Here is a 12,270-nt window from a genome sequence, read left to right on the forward strand (position 1 = left end):
CCGTTATTAAAGTGGCTCATACTGACTCGTCTCACGGTGGAACAACGCGAATCAGTATGCGCAGATGTGTGCGTTTTATTCTACGTTTCGACATTATTTCATATCAGCGATGCACCTTTTCCCCAATATTTGACGCTAACAACGATCTGTGGCTGTAGATGTCGATGTAAACAAGTGCACCACTTTGCTATATCCGACGAGGAAGGCTGCGTGCTCGAAGACTTCTTATTTATGCGAAATGTCTAAATATTGTGTAAAAAGAATAAAAAAAGGCGAGGTGCAAGTGCAGAAATCAGCGACAACAAACTCCAAAGCAGCCGCGACGGCAGACGGAACTCAGAGTGTCTTTCTCGGCCGCACTGTTAACACAACAGCGCACTCAGGCCTCCTCGCCCTATATACGAGTATATACATAGTCGGTGAGTGCTACATGGCTTCCAGGAACGACATGCTACCCTGGAGAAGCCATTAATAATTATTCGCCATCCACGAAACGCACAGCCGATGTGCAGTCAACATGGGCGCAGGTACCATTAGAGTTACAACAACCGGCGAAAGCCCCGGCACCCTCCCAAAACGTTTCCAGCGGCGTACGGCAGAGGGCAGCACAGGAAAATGAAAAAGGCTGATTGCGGCAGAACCCATCTCACGATGGCTGTCGACGGTAATTCGTTCATCATCATCATCATCATCATCATCGTCGTCGTCGTCGTCGTCATCCTCATCATCATCATCAGCTTATATTTATGTTCACTGCAGCACGAAGGCCTCTCCCTGCGATCTCCAATTACCCCTCTCTTGCGCTAGCTGATTCCAACTTGCACCTGCAAATTTCCTAACTTCATCCCCCACCTAGTTTTCTGCCGTCCTCGACTGCGTTTCCTCCTCTTGGTATCCATTCTGTAACTCTAATGGTCCACCGGTTATCCATCCTACGCATTACATGGCCTGCCCAGCTCCATTTTATTGCGGTAGCAATTATATGGACACTCCAGAGCGGATGTCTGCCGTCGGCGTCGCCGTGAGGTTTCGTATGATGTCAACGGCGATGAAATCGTCGCCGCGAGCCGTATGCTCTATGTGCGAGTGGAAGCGCGCGAGGGACGCGCACTGTCACGGGGAGCGAACGCACGGCGGAGGCCAAACGCGACGTCTTCCGTCGCGCGAAAGGCCGAAGGGGGACGGGAGAGAGGGAGGGAGGCGGGAGGCGACGTTTATCTGCGGCACCAAATGCGTATTTATATAAAAAAGTTGCGAAGCGAGAAGGTGGGTAAAGACTCCCGACGCTGCTCGACGAGTGTCCCATTCTGATCTTGTCGAAAACCTCCGAGCCGCCCCCAGAGGCACCGGCAACTGTCACCAACGCCGCGCGCTTCCGGTGCGAACGCGGGCAAAAGTAACGCCGACCGCGTCGACAACAGTTCTGCGTGTTGCTGGTGCTGCTGCATGTCCAAGATTGTACAGCTGATAAAACTACTATCGTTACTCCTTATAGCTCTCTACTAATTTGCTATCGCAATTGATGCTTCGCCTTTCGGGTGAAATTGTGACATTTTTTCCCCCCATCTTTCTGGACACGCTGCGACATCTAGTGGCAGTGCCCCGAAGTCCGCGCGTGGCCTCCGAGACGAGAAGCGTGGCACGCACGTGTCTTCAGACGCTGAGAATTGTTCCCTTCGCTTACTACACACTCAGTGGCAAGTAATCGGTAGCCAATGTGGCGTGAGGTTCATTGAAGAGCGACACATATACCTAGTGCATTCATGACGCAGCTCATTTCTTGCTTTTTTTTCTTATGTGTTTGTTGTTGTTGTTGTTTTCCGTAAGGCAGCTCTCCTTGAAATGAAAAATAAAAAGGGGGTACCTATATTTAGAATTCGCTGAACTGTCAAAACTGATCAACAAGAAGAAAGTAAGGGATATTCGAAATTATAACGTGGGGAAGATTGAGGAAGCCGTAAAATATGGACGAAGCATTAAATCAGTAAGAAGAACGCTTGGCATTGGACAACGCAAGATGTATGCACTGAAAGATAAGCATGGTAATATCATCAGCAATTTCGATGACATAGTAAAAGCGGCGGAAGAATTCTATACTGACCTGTACAGTGCCCAAAACAGCCAAGCTACTTTCAATCGAAATAGTGATTAACCGGATACAGAGGCTCCTTCTATAACCAGCGATGAAGTTAGAATGGCCTTGAAAGACATGACCAGGGGAAAAGCTGCTGGAGAAGAAGGCAAAACAGTAGATTTAATCAAAGACGGAGGAGATATCATGCTTCAAAAGCTTGCGGCCTTTTATACGCAATGCTTCACCACTTCAAGTGTACCAGCTAGAGAGCTGGAAGAACGCCAACATTATACTAATCCATAAGAAGTGAGACGTTAAAGAATTGAAGAATTATAGACCCATTAGTTTGCTTTCAGTATTGTATAAATATTTACCAGGATAATTTCCAATAGAATCAGGGCAACACTTGACTTGAGCCAACCAAGAGAACAGGCTGGTTTCAGGAAGGGATATTCTACGATAGATCACATCCATGTCATCAATCAGGTAATCGAGAAATCTGCGGAGTACAATCAACTTCTCTATATGGCTTTCATAGATTATGAAAAGGCATTTGATTCAGTAGAGATAACAGCAGTCACAGAGGCATTGCGTAATCAAGGAGTACAGGAGGCATACGTGAATATCTTAGCAAACATCTACAAGGATTCCACAGCTACCTTGGTTCTCCACAAGAAAAGTAGAAAGTTACCTATCAAGAAAGGCGTCAGGCAAGGAGACACAATCTCTCCAATGCTATTCACTGCATGCTTAGAAGAAGTATTCAAGCTCTCAGACTGGGAAGGCTTAGGAGCGAGCATCAACGGCGAATATCTCGGCAACCTTCGGTTTGCAGATGACATTGTCCTATTCAGCAACAATGGAGACGAATTACAGCAAATGATTGAGGACCTTAACCGAGAAAGTGTAATAGTGGGGTTGAAGATGAATATGCAGAAGACAACAAAGATAATGTTCAATAGCTTGGCAAGAGAACAAGAATTCAGGATCGCCAGTCAGCCTCTAGAGTCTGTAAAGGAGTACGTTTATCTAGGTCAGTTATTCACAGGGGACCCTGATCACGAGAAAGAAATTTACAGAAGAATAAAATTGGGTTGGAGTGCATACGGCAGGCATTGCCAAATCCTGACTGGGAGCTTACCACTGTCCTTGAAAAGAAAAGTGTACAATCATTGCATTCTACCGGTGCTAACATATGGGGCAGAAACTTGGAGGTTAACAAAGAAGCTCGGGAACAAGTTAAGGACCGCACAAAGAGCGATGGAACGAAAAATCTTAGGACTAACGTTAAGAGACAGGAAGAGAGTGGTGTGGATCAGAGAACAAACGGGGATAGCCGATATTCTAGCTGACATTAAGCGGAAGAAATGGAGCTGGGCAGGCCATGTAATGCGTAGGATGGATAACCGGTGGACCATTAGGGTTACAGAATGGATACCAAGAGAAGGGAAGCGCAGTCGAGGACGGCAGAAAGCCAGGTGGGACGATGAAGTTAGGAAATTTGCAGGCGCAAGTTGGAATAGGCTAGCGCATGACAGGGGTAATTGGAGATCGCATGGAGATGCCTTCGTCCTGCAGTGGACATAAAATGGGATGATGATGATGATGATGATGATGATGGTGGTGATGATGATGATGATGATGATGATGATGATGATGATTACCTATATTTTGTGATGTGCAGTTCCTACTTCTTGCGGGGAGAGAACCCACCTTAATACAAATTTTCAAAACTCAATATGCACTGCCCTCTTACGCACTACCGAATGCACTGCCATGTAGCACTGAGTTGCGATAATACTTGGATAATACCACTGTATAATAATAAGACTAAAACCCTTCATAATTTCCAGCGTGAAAGGGGCGCTTCGTAGCCGCCAGAGCACTGTTCCTTCTGCCCAACAGGAATTGTCTTGCGTGCTGTGTCGAGCCAATATGTCACACTCACGTATAGCTTTAACAGCTTTCGAGGAGTCGTCGTCATCGTCAACGTCGTCGTCGTTGTCGTCCTCGTCCTCGTCGTCCATGCAACTCGTGGCCCATGCTCACTATGGGGTATTGATTGGCTAGTGAATGGATTGATTATTCCATGTTATAACCGCAAATAAATTATCAGGACTGTTACGAGTGAGTGTTCTTCAAAGAGTAAATTACATGTTCTTCTTCTTCTTCTTCTTCTTCTTCTTCTTCTTCTTCTTCTTCTTCTTCTTCTTCTTCTTCTTCTTCTTCTTCTTCTTCTTCTTCTTCTTTCTGGGGTTTTACGTGCCATAACCAGTTCCGGGCTGTAAATTACATGTTAAAGTGAAAGCAACAGTATTAGGAAGAATCCAGAAGAATCAATAGTCAATATTTTAATAGTTCAAAAACGCATACAAATTTAAGAGGGCATCCGGGTGGACTCCATTAGAAATACCTGGACTGCGGAGCAAGTATTTTTGTGGCTGAATCCCCAAGTATAGAGGCCTCAAACGAAAGAATCCAACCGTAACGCTAGACCTTCCTATTGCTGTCAAGGCAATAGGAACTCTTCGGGATAAACTGCCTTTTTTCTTATATTCACAGCCTAAAAGTAGCATTCAGCATCACCCTTTGTGCTATCACCCTTCCTGTATTGTCAACGGAGGTTGGCAATGGCTGCCTGTCCTGTGACCGAAAAGCGCTCCCACAGACGTCGAAATGAAATCAAACTAGGCAAATCCAACGACCATGTTGCAATTTATGCGAACTTCAAATATACAACTCGCGCGCTCATTTCATAAGCATGCACGCCAACCTCAGAGCTAACAACCCAAAACTTTAGCGCAAACAAAGGCGCGTGACGCCATCTCTTCGTTGCGACAAATTGAGCGACCGCCCCAGTTTCCGGAAGGTTGCCGACGGTTGCCAGAAGGTTTCGCGGCAGCAACAAGTACACCGACAATCAACAAGCAATACGATATTTAATAGGTGACCGCAAGAAATCAAACAAGAACAAAGAAGAAAAATTTGCAGCCGGCTTGCAGTGCCGCTGAAGTAGTAGAAGGATGCGGATAACGTTTTTTTTCGAGACGCGATGTTTCCGCATGCAGTCCGTGCTTTTCTTCTGGTGCGACACGCAAGGGGTCAAGAAACCGCGCTTCGATGGCCTTAAATGTCATCCGGGAGAATCCGCTATGTGACCGGTGTAAGTGGTCCTCCCGACTTCCGATCTATTGGTCAATGTAGTAGTGGCTTCTGCTTCTTCCCCACGTGTACTATTTTTGACATCTGTATCTCCTTCTTGCTTTATGTAGGCCATCGTCCGTGGCTGGATGACGTGATCGCAACGTCATATCAAAGAGCAGCAGACAGCTTCTAACGTCCGGGCCATTCACGTGGATTCAGGCACCGGCGCCCGCTTTGCCGACGTGACCTCTGACGCAGCCATGCTCGTGGAATGGGACGGTCGCGCGCTCTCCTGAGCGCCTGCCCCTCCGTGGCGGTGAGCTCGTTCACGGCGCTGTGGTTGACCCTCACCACAGTCGCACTCCGCCGGCCTGTTGAGTAGCTTTGTCGATCTTGGCACGGCGCTGCTGTTCCTCGCGGGCACCGGCTGCTTCGGAGCGTTCCCGGCCTCTCTATGAGCTCCACGAATTGTGCTTCTCGCTTGGGCAGCGTAGACACCAACTCCCCCAACCACGGAGCAGTGTGCCATCCCTGGTGCGGTACCTCCACGTCGTCGCACGTACGTCCGCCACACCACCTGCGTGACTTGCAGCTGACAACGAGGAGGTGAGGGCTCCAGGCTCCAGCCGTCCTCACTCGGCACTTTTTTTGTACTTCGCTTTCTACATCCGTGATGTGCTCGACAGAAGCGCCATTAGATGAACTGGTACGCGTACAACGAGGTCTGCCGACACGAATCACGGCGTACTGACGTCCACCATGCTTCGTGGAACAAGCCAGACATGACCTGGTGTCAGCTCTCTCCTGGACGAAGGATGAGCAAGCGCTTTCGCCGAGTTCGTCTTCGAGGTCATGGTAATAGATGAACGAGTACAGGTCCTCGTTTCGCCCGTCCAGGAAGGCAGGGAGCGTCCCTTCGTCAATCAGCTGAGCCTTGCATGGGCCCCGCAGGTACTCCAACAAGTCGTTCTCCTTGGACGGTCCTTTCTCCTGCGGGACATTTCGCACCTTCCTCGCGGCGGCGTCTGCCTCGGTGAGAACCTTCAGCTCAGGATTTTCGTCGACGATGGCTTCTGCATTCACAATGGAACTCGTTTGATTCTGGACGCCTTCTCCAGACGCGCTCAGCTTCGCATTCGTTCTTCTCTGAAGGCTTGGCACGCTCCGACGAGGAGCGCACATAGTACGTGTCACGTGTTGTCTTTATCCGAGTCATCAGAAGCTCACCTTTCGCAAAATGCAGGGAAACGGGTGGTTCTGTAGAGTTTCTCGACAACGTCGCAGGATGAGCATCGGCTTCGTCACCGTTCTGTAGCGTCGTGAGAGGCTCGAAGGTTTCTCGCAGCTTTTCCTGCTTGTTGGTCGGCGAGCTGCTGGGACCGCTGCTCGTAGAACCGAACGACAGTTTCAGCTTGAACTTCCGCCTCCAATCGAGCATCGAAGCAACCACGGTTGACTTGTCTCGAAGCTGGCCCGGCTGGGATGGACAGACGATAGCTTCGGGAACGTCCTCCTGGCAGCAAGATTCCGACGGCAGGTATGGAACGATTTTTCCGCGAGCTGAACGCGCAGTTCGCGCTCGGAGCGTGCACCTCGGGATCCGGTCAGATAATGACGTCAGACCGCATTCACACACGAGAGCGCGCACGCTCTATAATATATAGAATCCGATTACGCCTCAGCTTTCTCTTCTTCCAGAGATGCCGGCCCGCGCTTCGTTGCTCCGTTCCGCTGAAGTTTTCGCGCCAAAGTTTTCAGTGACAAAGGGCGCAAAGAAGCCGAAAGAACACCTTCTCTCTCAATTCGTCTATTCGGTCCTAACAATTGTTCTCAGGCCATAACTGTTTCCGCTGCTGACCGTTGTTGACACCGTGTTTGCGGAGTTACTATTCCTCAATGTAATTAATTCTGAGATCGATCACTTGTGTTATAGGAAGCGGGGGATGAAATGGTGACGAACGTTTGGAGGGAATTAAATGCAGCCTAATTCAGTAAGAACGGGATCGGAACATAATGTCATCATTTGTACCCTTTACTTTTGTTCCTCGGAGTACAACGTGTGCGCGAGTTGTGTTGGACATTGTTGCAACAGCTTGAGAGAGCAAGAAAACGTACGTACATGCAAACACGCACGCAGACACGCACGCACGCACATACGTACATACATACATACATACATACATACATACATACATACATACATACATACATACATACATACATACATACATACATACATACATACCACATACATACATACTACATACATACATACATACATACATACATACATACATACATACATACATACATACATACATACATACATACATACATACATACATACACTACATACATACATACATACATACATACATACATACATACATACATACATACATACATACATACATACATACATACATACATACATACATACATACATACATACATACATACATACATACATACATACATACACACGCACACACATACATACACACGCACACACATACATACATACACACGCGCACACATACATACATACATACATACATACATACATACATACATACATACATACATACATACAGACATACATACATACATACATACATACATACATACATACATACATACATACATACATACATACATACCACATACATACATACATACATACATACATACATACATACATACATACATACATACATACATACATACATACATACATACATACGCACATACATACATACATACATACATACATACATACATACATACATACATACATACCCGCCGGGGTGGCTTAGTCAGCTAAGGCGTTGCGCTGCTGAGCACGAGATCGCGGGATCGAATCCCGGCCCCGGCAGCCTCATTTCGATGCAGGCGAAATGCGAAAACGCCCGTGTTCTTGCGTTGTAGTGCACGTTAAAGAACCCCAGGTGGTCAAAATTAATCCGGAGCCCTCCACTACGGCGTGCCTCATAATCAGAACTGGTTTTGACACGTAAAACCCCAGAAAGAAGAAGTACATACATACATACAATAAAGGACCCCCTTTTCACAAAAGCACTCGCCACCAGCAGTTTATTAGCCATATTGGTAACCACATATCTACATCATCGCTACAGTCATGCTAAGGTGTGTTCTGCCGTAGTTGTTTTTATTTATATTTATCAAAAACGCTTCCAAAGCAAAACTTCCCGTATTCTTGAAGCTTCTACCAAGAATACGCGTTTCACCAACTCATGGCTCACACACACATGAAAAAAGAGTGATGTGCAACATGATGTGCAAAATTACCATGCTCTTTCTATTCTTGTTTTTTTTTTTTTTTTTTTAGGCATGCTCCCTTCACTTGTATTTTAAACAAGGCACAGTCTGGCCGATGTGAAACTGTGAAATTTCAATAGCTAAAAAGAATGAAGACAGAAATTTAAGAATTTATTAAGGAAATCGTCCTGATTCATTGAATATCTGATAACCAACATCCCTATAATCCCAGAGAAGAGGCTCACACAGATAGAACATCTCGCATCGTTATATTTAATCCAATACTATGAAACTATCCTTCTAAAGTATGTTTTCTGAATAATGAAAAATGGTGACATGACTGGAAGAAGTGTTCTATTGTCTCATCCTCACCACAGTATGAGCACAAAGAGAGGGGCTCCAGACCAGATCGATGCAGGTAATAGTTTCATGTAGGTATTCGAAATCTGAATTTGGTAAGCAGAAATACAATTTTCCTGTTATGGCTGAAACTTCTGCTCCAAGGAAATAGGAGGTGTCGATAATCAGTTAAATTTGTTAATGACTGGTTCCTAGAGTCTCAGCATGACTGCACGTCTCCTGAACCTAGCAGCAGTTATGAAAGCTGATGCAGGAAGGATCGGAAGAATTGGACCACTAAGGGCCGCTCTCGCCAAGCTGTTTGCTAATTCATTCCTAACTAATCCTTTGTGACCAGGCACCCATACCAATCTAATTAGTGTTAAGTGAGAGGTAATTAGACAATGAAATGTGTGTCAAATATGTGAGCCACTATTTGCAGTGAGAGCTGAACCGCTTCTTCAGAGCTCAAATGTGTTTCCAGGAATTGCCGTAGCCGTCTTCACCATCACTACCACACCCACCGTGGTTGCTTAGTGGCTATGGTGTCGGGCTGCTAAGCACGAGGTCGCGGGATCGAATCCCGGCCACGGCGGCCGCATATCGATGCGGGGAAATGTGTAAACACCCGTGTGCTCAGATTTAGGTGCACGTTAAAGAACCCCAGTTGGTCAAAATTATTCCGGAGTCCCCCACTACGGCGTGCCTCATAATCAGATCGTGGTTTTGGCACGTAAAACCCTCGATTTTTTTTTAATCGCTACCATAAACAGCAGCCTAAATCCACTGGAGTACGCCGGTATCTTTTTATATTTATATTCGTACTTATAAGTATTCTTTCAAGCTGTCTTTCTTTTTTTTTTCGATGCCGTAAGGCAGCCCTCCTTGAAATGAAAAAACGGAGTATCTATTTTATGTGATATAGGCTTCCTACTTCCTGTGTGGACAGAACTCAGCGTAATACAAGTTTTCAAAACTAAATTCACCTTGCCCTCTTACACACTACAGAATGTACTGCCATGTATCGCGTAGTTGGAATAATACTGGGATAATAACAACTGAATAATACTGTCCTAATAATAAGACTACAACCCTTAAGAATTTCCCGCATGCAAGCGACGTTTCGTAGCTGCCGGAGCACTGTTGCTTCTGCCTAACAAGAGTTGTCTTGCGAGCCGCGTCAAGCCAACATTGTTGTTGTTGTTGTTGTAGCCTATCACGCATGTGGCTCCTACCCACGGAGGGGGATTGGCCAAGAAATGGGTGGATTATTCCAAATTAATATGGAGGATACATTTCCGAATATCTATGAAATAAGTATTGAACAGCGTAGAGCCAACATGTCGCACTCAAGTATGTAGTTTGAACACCTTTCGAGGAATCGTTGTTATCGTCGTCGTCCATGGAACTCGTGGCTCATACCCACTATGGGGTATTGGTCAATGAATGGGCTGGTTATTCCATTTTTTAATCACAAATAAACTTTTAGGACTGCTATGAGTAAGCGCTGTTGAAAGGAGAAATGACATGTTAGATTGTCATTAGAACCATGGTTCATTTATTGAAAAGCACAAAAAATGAATAGATGCAAATTTAACCGAGGCATTCTTCGGGTGGACTCAATTAGACATGAGGCCTTGTCAAGCTGCTAGTGAGAGTGAGTACGACCTTTATTGAGGTCCTGAGGAGAAAGAATTAAAGCGGGGCCGGAGGCCCCGCCAATCGATCCGGTGGCTCCACCCAGGTCGGGGCCGGTATAAACAACACTGCAGCTTTTTGCTCCTATCCAAGCATTTCCTTATTTTCCCCGATCTTTCTCTCTCTAAAAAAAAAAGGGGTGGGGGGGGGGGGGAATGGAAAGGGGGAACAAGAGAAATGCTGAATAAAATATGATTTGATTTGATTTGATTTGATTTGAAATTCCTGCGCTGCGGAGCAAGCATTCCTGTGGCTTAATCCCAGAGTAGAGGAACCAAACGAAAGAATACAACGGTAACTCGAAGTCTTCCTATCACTGTCAATGCTTCACCCTTCGGGCTAATATGCCTTTTAATGCGTAAGCATTCTTTGGCGATAACCCCAGCAAAATTTTTCTGTCACGCGAGAAGTGTAATGTCTTGTACCTGCGCAAAAATGTGTAACTTACGAAGTTACGACGTTTAATCGTTATAATAGTGATTAGTTAGTAAAGTGATTGGTAGCTTTATAAGCGATAAGGAACGATTCAGACCCAAAATTTGTAAAATTTATCACAGAGAAAACCGTTCATGACAGGCTGCCTTGAGAACTTACTTACCCGCATTACGGATGTGCGTGGAGAGAATCCCTGATGTGGAGCTGCTGACTATAGTGATTGGTACATGTGACAATAGCATAGTAATCATAATGAATGGTTTCTGGCGTTAAAAAATAACTGGTGACTTCACTGTCACCGCGTCGAGGTGTAACAAAGAAACAGGAAATATAAAATAAAATAAAAAAGGAAAAAAATTCACGAGCCATTCCACTCTGTGAAGGTGGATGACCAGCGAGAAGTATAAATGGTATATATCTAACTGTACAACGCAGAAATACATGAATGTTTCGGTGTCGTTGCGGCCTGCGTCGTTGGCTCTGCGCCGCCTCATTGCGCGCCGAATCGCGGGTATGGTTCCTCTTCTCGGGTCCCCGAGTCGTCGCGACGGCGACGTCCCGCGGCGCGACGCCGACGGTCACATTCCCGCCGCTGCTCTCGGCGTCGTTTCTCGGAAAATCGTTGTTCTTCGAGCACACGAACCACTCGTGGTTGTCCCATGACGAAGCAGAAGCTAAAATGAGGCCGCAACTTCATCTGCTCGAACGTATGACATTGCGCGCATACACGCATGTGGTGTAAGTGGAAATAAGTTCGAGCAGATGTCGTTTCGAGGACACAGGGGGGCAGCTAAAGCGCGCTTCGATGCGATGGAAACAGATGCGATGATGATAGTTTTTTGCACAATGGCGCCAGCTGCGCAAGAAGACGACGAACGCGCGAGCAGTGGCACGAGCGAGTTCGCGCGGTTGTGCCGAGAGGCGCCAACGAGTTGAGGAAGCAGACGACGACGCTCGAGCCATTGCTGATGATAGTTTTTGTTTGCGGACAACGAACATGCCTTAGCCATCATCTCTGGTGGCTAAAAAAACATCTCTGGTGAAACCGGTTGTGAGGCCGTTCCAGTTCAGTTGATACGATCGCTTTGAATGGTCCATGCAGCTTCCTGCCAACTCACATCCACACCGTTCAGTACACCAATTTCATTTCGTTGGCACCGGAAAAGCTACTGGTATGCATGCATAAGCTAGGAAAAGCAAGTAAGCACAAGCAAAGTAACAGCCGAGCCAAAGAATGCTTACGCATTGGTAGACAACTCTCAGAATTACTCTAGCATGTTTTTCAAATTAACAGCCCAAAA

The sequence above is a fragment of the Dermacentor silvarum genome, chromosome 5, assembly GCF_013339745.2.
Source record: "Dermacentor silvarum isolate Dsil-2018 chromosome 5, BIME_Dsil_1.4, whole genome shotgun sequence".
Lineage (NCBI taxonomy): Eukaryota > Metazoa > Arthropoda > Arachnida > Ixodida > Ixodidae > Dermacentor > Dermacentor silvarum.